At 33.7% G+C, this 7,500-nt stretch overlaps 1 pseudogene; it reads right to left on the bottom strand.

The window, feature by feature from the left end:
• The window catches only part of LOC137640826 (uncharacterized), a 10,193-nt pseudogene extending 2,727 nt beyond the window's left edge, over positions 1–7,466 (bottom strand).
• Positions 7,467–7,500: the final 34 nt, after the last annotated feature.

Here is a 7,500-nt window from a genome sequence, read left to right as displayed (position 1 = left end):
ATTTGCTAACTAATCAAAACTTGTATTCAAAAAAGGACAATCTTAACAAACATTGTCAATATATTTTTTTTTTTTTTCAAAAAGTACATATGAAAAATGAGGGATAATAGAAATTTTAATGTAAAAAATTTTTACTGATAAATTCATTTTCAAAATACTTTTTAGATCATGGAAATCGGTTCAGAAAAAAAAAAAAAACAAAATTACATTAAGTTTGGAATGGCGAACTAATAATATTGTTTAAATGGAGCAGACTTGCTCTCTTTAACTGAATATTAGAATGAAAACCAGCAAAAGAGACTAAAAATTTTTGAATGAAAATCTAATTGAAACTGAATGGTAAAAGGAAAATTAGGGAAGGGGAATGAAAGTTAGTAAAAAAGTTAGATTGATCGAAATATTAGAGAGAAAGGTAAGGGAGGATATTTAAGCTATTGGAATGAAAAGTGATTTAAAACTGGGAAAGATATCAAACTGAATGAAAGGAGAGTTTTAACTAAATTTTAGCAAAAAAAGGAAGAAAAAAACTAGTGATAAAGATTAAAACTCTTACAAGGAAAAGCAATTTCAAACTGAATGTTAGGAAAAGAACTAAGGAAGGAGGCTGAAAAGGAAGGAGAAGCGAGTTTTAATATAATGATAGAAAGGAAACTAAGGAAAGGGATTAGAGCTCTTTGAATGAGAAGTCCTTTGAAATTTAATGTTAGAAATAAAACTAAGAGAGACGTTGAAATTATTGCAATGCAAAGCTAACCGAGACTGAATGTTTGAAAGGGAACTAGCATTAGGGATGGAAACTGTTGTCATGACAAGTGATGGAAAACTGAATATTAGAAAACATACCACGGATGAATTATGAAACTGAACGAAAATCCTCTTTTGAATAAACGTTTGAGAGAAAACTAAGGAAGAAGACTAACGCTGTTTGAAGGAAAATTAATTGAAACTAAATATAGAAAAAAATGGAAGGATATTGAACTTCCGAAAATGAAATGGGATTTGAAACTGAATGTTAGAAAAGTGGTGAGAGAAAATGAACAAAAAGCAACTTTCAGCTGAATTTTCGAGAGAAAACAAGGGAAGGAGATTAAAACTGCTAGAATCAAAATTGACTTTACACATAATGTTGGAAAGAAAAATTAGGAAAGAGACTGAAACTCTTGAAATGAAAAGGAATTTGAAACAGAATGTTAAAAAAGAAAACCAGGGAAGGAGACTGAATTTTTTAGACTGAAAAGCCATTCAAAACTGAATGTTAAAAAAGAACACTACAGAGGGAGATTACAAGTAAAAGAAAAGCTAGTACTACATAAATGTTAGAAAGTAGACTAGGGAAGGAGATTGCAAATTAATGGAAAGCAGCTATTAACTGAAAATTGAGGGAAAAAAATTGAGACTGTTAAAGTGTAAAGTGGTGAAAAACAAAATGTTAGAAATAAAGCTGTTGTAAATTGAAAATGTTTGAATGAAAATTGATTTCATACATAATGTTAGTGATAAAACTATGGAAGGAAATTAAAACTGGATGAAAAGTAAGTTTTAACTCAATATTAAAAAGACAACTAGGGGAAGAGTTTTGAAACTGAAAAAAAAGTAGTTTTACTTAATATTACAATGAAACACTAATTAATACAACGGTTAATTAACACACTAAAAAGATAATTGAATCTGAATATTACAAATGAAACTAGGGTAAAATATTGAAAAAGGAATTAAAAGGGAGTTTTAATCAAATCTTAGAAAAAACCTATGGAAAGATATTGAAACTGTTTGAATAAACCGCTGATGAAAACTGAATATTAGGAAAACACTATGGAAAGATGTTAAAACTGGGAGAATAAAAGGTAACATGAAACGGAATGTTAGGTTGAAAACTGGGGAAGAATATAGAAACTGAATGAAAAGCGAGTTTTAAATGAATGTTAAGAAAAAGGGTATAGAAGTAAATTACAACTGTTTGAAAAAATATATGAAACTAAAGGTTTAAAAGAAAACCAGGAAGGGACGGGAAAGGGTATTGAAAGCGAGTTTAAACTGATGGTTAAACAGAAATCTAGGGAAATATATGGAATTTGTTTGCATGAAAACTTAATTGAAACTAAATTCTAGAAAGAAAACTAATGAAGAAAGTTGAAACTGACTGGAAAGCGAACTTTAAGTGAATGCTCGAAGGAAAAGTAAGGAAGCAAATTAAAGTTTTTGGAAAGAAAAGTGATATGATACTAAATGTTAGAAAGAATAATATTGCAAGAGATGAAAAGTTAATCAAAACTGAATGTTAGAAAGATATTGAAAGTGAGCATAACAGGAATTTCAACTGATTTTAGAAAGAAAACTTGTAGAAAACTTGTTTAGATGAAGAGCTAATTGAAATCGAATGTTAAAAAGAAAACTAGTGAAGAAGATTGAAAATGATTGTAAAGTTGATTTTAACTGAATAATAGAAAGAATGATACAGAAGTAAATTGAAACTACTTGACAGACAAGTGATATGAAACTGAATATTAGAGAGAAAACTAAGGAAAGAGAATGAAACTGTTTCAATGAAAATCTAACTGAAACGGAATATTAGAGAGAATACTAGAGAAGGTTGTATCTGAATGAAAAGAGAGTTTTAGCAGAATGTCAGAAAGAAGGCTAGGGAATGAAATTGAAACTTTTTGAAAGAAAAGGCACGTGAAACATAATTTCAGGAAGACAACTTGAAAGATGCAAATTATTAGAGTGACAAGTGATTTGAAATAGAATGTTCGAAAGATATTTGTGAAGGATATTGAAAATGAATTAAATGCAAGTTTTAACTGAATGTTACAAAGAAAGCTAGGTAAACAAATGAAAATTTGATTCATGAAAAGGGATATGAAATTAAATGATAGAAAGAACTAGTAATGGAAATGGAAAGTAAAGGAAAAGTGAGGTTAACTGAATGTTAGAAAGAAAACCAAGGAAAGAATCTAAATTATCTTAATGAAAAGAGAGATGAAACAGAATGTTCGAAGGATAACTAGTAACGGATATTAAAACAATTAGAATGGAATGTGAGTGGAAACAGTATGTTGAAAATAAATCTATGGAATGATATCGAAACCGAATGAAAAGCAAGTCTCACTAAAAGTTAGAAAAAAAAAAAAAATAAGAAAGGACACTAAAATTGTTTTAATTAAATGTAAGGTGAAACAGAATGCTTAAAAGAAAACTAAGGAAGGATATTAAAAAGGAATGAAAAACTGTTTTTTTATTGAATGCTACAAAGAAAATTAGAGAAGTTTGAATCTGTTTGAATGAAAAACAATTTGAAACTGAATGTTATAAAGAGAACTAGAAGAGATTGAAACCGAGTGATTGAAAACCAAACTGAATCAGAAAGTTAGAAAAAATAGAGAAGGCTACTGAATGTGATTGAATTAAAACCTAGATGAAAGGGATTATTAGATATAATAAGACCATGCATCGTCGAGAACAAATGAAGATTACGAATGGTCCATGAGGGCTTCAGCATTCAGGAGGGGCTGGACGGCATCAGTAGCATGGAGAGCGACTTTGTCTTGGGGGCTGAAAATTGAGTTTATCAGCTATTCAACCACCAGCCTCTTGTCTGTAGGTCTGGGTGGGGCGAAATTTAAATGGCAGTTCAGGCGTAGCGACAGTATCTCGTTCTAGATTGGTGAAGGGGAGATAGTTGAAATCCTGTTTTTTCTCTGGGATATGTCTCCTTCTACAGTTGATGGAGATCAGCTTCTAGAAGATAGTTTTAACTTTCTGACCCCAGTCACAGTCCTGCAGGGTCAATAGGATGCAGAAAATATTGTCCGGGTAAGAGATGCCATGGGGACAATAGACCTCGGTGACATCATTCTGGGAGTCAAGTATTGCGTCAATATATTCACCCTCCAGATGTTCCTCAAAGACCAATTAGTCGGGGGATGAGAAGGCTGTAGCTTTCGGTCTCATTGACACCAAGGAATGTCGCTAAAATCTGGACACCATCCTGGATGACACCTCAAAATTTCAACCTCTGACATCCCACCCAGAGAGGACATCAAAAGAGACGTCAACTCCACCATTGACAGTATCAATGCAGCCTAATATGCGTCCATTTCCAGCCCATCACTGATAATATCCGATGAGGTTACCTTTATGGTAATATGAAGACCCATGATGCAAGGAACCCTCTCTGCTCTATCATTGGCCAGTGCCCTACACGGTCTCACTATTTTGCCAAGAAACTAGACGCTCTTTCAGACCAGGACGACCAGGACAGCATAGCCTCTTCCATAGAGTTCTTGATGGAAATCAAAGGGTACTTCATTGAAGAATTGATCACTTCTCCTGATGTGGAATCTCTCTTCAAAAATGTTCCTGTAGATGCGACCATCCAGCGTATTCTGGACTGAGTCGGGAGAAATAATTTAACCCCTCCTCTCACCATCCCTGAGCATGCCCTCCACACCCTCCTGGACATATTTATGATGAAGGATCCTTTTACCTCCCACCGTGGATACGTGTACATACAAAAGCATTGTGTAGCAATCACTTCCCCTCTTGGTGTCCAATTTGCCAACTTTTTCATGGGCATCATTGAAGAGCGAGTTTTTGCATGTGTAAATCACCCTGAAATATAAGTCAGCTACATTGATGACACCTTGGTGAAAGCCCTCTCTTCTGACGATATGGATGAACTATATAGGATCTAAGATGAGTGCATTTACCTTAGATTCACTTAAGAACATGAAGACAACGGCCACCTTCCTTTCTTCGATGTACTGGTGTCGACTGCTGAGAGCAAATTTCATACCGATTTCTACACAAGTTCCAAAAAACTTTGATTAAAAGGTGGCAGTATACTGTATGTCCCATTAGGTACAAGACCTCCATCATCTAAGCATACGTTTTGGCGCGCCCTCTCCCATTGTTCTTCCTGGATGGAGACCCACAAGGAGCTAGATGGGATTACCCAATTCCTTGTGAACAACATCTACTTCAACATGCAGGTCAACCTAGAGGTCAAACATGTAATGGATAATTACTATGAAACTGAGGCCAGAAGCGAAAGCATAACTTCAAAAGGTAACCTGTACATCAAAAGTATTAGGCAGAAACAGCATCAGCAAGATTAGAAGGAAATGGAGGATATCATAAAAAAAGACATAACGCCCATTCGAGAGGACACGGAGATAAACATGGATAAATTTACTATCAGACCACGAGGACAAGATCGCTCATCAGCCGTGGATGTTGTGACCATTCTATTGGAATGGCAACGATGATAATACCGAAATGTCTATCTTGCCATTTATAACAGGGAGCCAACTCCTGTTGCACATCAAGAACGTCGAATGTGGGGACATCAACAAAAATGTTAAGATTAACGGCTGTGCCTCGGATGTACTGAGCTGGAAAAGTCAAATCTCATTATGACTCAGGAGAGGTTCCTCCTCTCCTCCTGCCATAAAAACGTCACCCAAGGCCTCGCCAACATCGAGATGGACGACAACGATCTGCACCTCACCAGCTTGTCTGTGACTGAGACTCTCCCAGCAAACTCTTCATCCAATCAACAAGCAGCTCAGTACTCTATGGACCTGTGATCTTAGCAGCAGGATAGTTTACCTGACGTCTGGCCCTCTGCAGCACTAGAGGCCTTGCCCGGATCTTCTTAGAACCTGGCTAACTCTGACAACTGTGAGTATAGAAGCAGCCTGATTATGACGGATCCACTCCAGGCGAGTACATCAGACAGTGGGAGAACAGCTCCGTCCCTGATTTAGTATGGCCTCCTCTTGCAAGGATTAATCATTGAATAGTGCCTGACTTGATGATCCTACCGAACTGTATGAATAAAGTCAGCCCTGCCTAGTTCCATTCACTTCTTACCTAAATATAGAACTAAACACCTAATACTCTCTTGTAATGTGTATCACCCAAAGTCACTTATAACTTTTTGTTATTGATAGTCTACTTTTAGTAAATTTTCTTGCAAAATTAAAGATTTTTTACTATGCATTTGCTCACCCCCTACCGATGACCAACATAATAGTGGCATGCCGTACTGATGAAAGAAGAAAAATCTGAGCAATTGAGATGCTCAACAACAAGATGAATGTCTCTTAGGCAGCTATAATTTTCAACGAAAGTTATTATTATTATCATTATTATTATTATTATTATTATTATTATTATTATTATTATTATTATTATTATTATTATTATTATTATATTTTCATGTGAACAAAAATGGGAACTAATTTAAATAGTAACATTCTGCGAGTCCATAAAAAGGTTGACAATAGAAATTTTTTAACTACAACACCATTACTTCTCTTCATGGATGAACAAAATTATGTCATATTAGGAGGGACAATGATATATATTATTATTATTATTATTACTATCCAAGCTACAATCCTAGTTGGAAAAGCAAGATGCTATAAGCCCAGGGGCTCCAACAGGGAAAAATAGCCCAGTGAGGAAAGAAAATAAGTATATAAATAAATGAAGAGAACAAATTAATAATAAATCATTCTAAAATAACTTTACAATCATTTTCAATCTTCTTCACTAGTTTTCTTTTTAACATTCGATTTCATTTTGCTCTTCACCTAAACAAAGTTTTCTACAAGTTTTCTTTCTAAAATCAGTTGAAATTCCTGCTATGTTTACTTTCAATCTCTTTCTAACATTCAGTTTTAATCAACTTTTCATCTCTTGCAATATTATTCTTTCTAACATTTAGTATCATATCACTTTTCTTTCCAAAAACTTTAATTTGCTTCCTTACTTTTCCTTCTAACATTCACTTAAAGTTCGCTTTCCAGTCAGTTTCAACTTTCTTCATTAGTTTTCTTTCTATAATTAGTTTCAATTAAGTTTTCATACAAACAGATTCCACATACACACACACACACACACACACACACACATATATATATATATATATATATATATATATATATATATATATATATATATATATATATATATATATATATATATATATATATATATATATATATATAAAATAACAGCAATGGAAAGATCACTTACCCTTCTTATACCAGTGCTGGCACTATCAACAAAACTATTTGAGCGATCTTCATGATCAAACAAAAGCCAGGTCTGTTTAATAATGCCTGCAGGAGATGTCTGCAAAATCAAAATTGTAATTATCAAAATATTATTGCATTTCTATCTTCATTGATCTTGAGTTGATAAATCATTAGTCTAATTCTTTTATTTTACAATCTTCCATTCATTTTATTAGAAAAAAAAAAAACATTGTATTAATGAGCAAAATCAACACATTGACTTAAATTCTGTAAACATTACTTTTCGCAACACATACCAAGAAATAAATCTCGTAGCTGCTTCCATCCAAGAGACCTACGGTAAATCCATCTTTGACAGCTCTAGGAAGTTCTTCTAAAGAGTTAATTGGAAGCTGGGATGGTCAAAACAGCAGTTAACATGCCTGGGTAGGAAACTGACAAGAAAGGGAAAATA

The sequence above is a fragment of the Palaemon carinicauda genome, chromosome 1 (genome assembly GCF_036898095.1).
Source record: "Palaemon carinicauda isolate YSFRI2023 chromosome 1, ASM3689809v2, whole genome shotgun sequence".
Taxonomy (NCBI): domain Eukaryota; kingdom Metazoa; phylum Arthropoda; class Malacostraca; order Decapoda; family Palaemonidae; genus Palaemon; species Palaemon carinicauda.
This window is presented reverse-complemented; position numbering and strand designations above follow the sequence as displayed.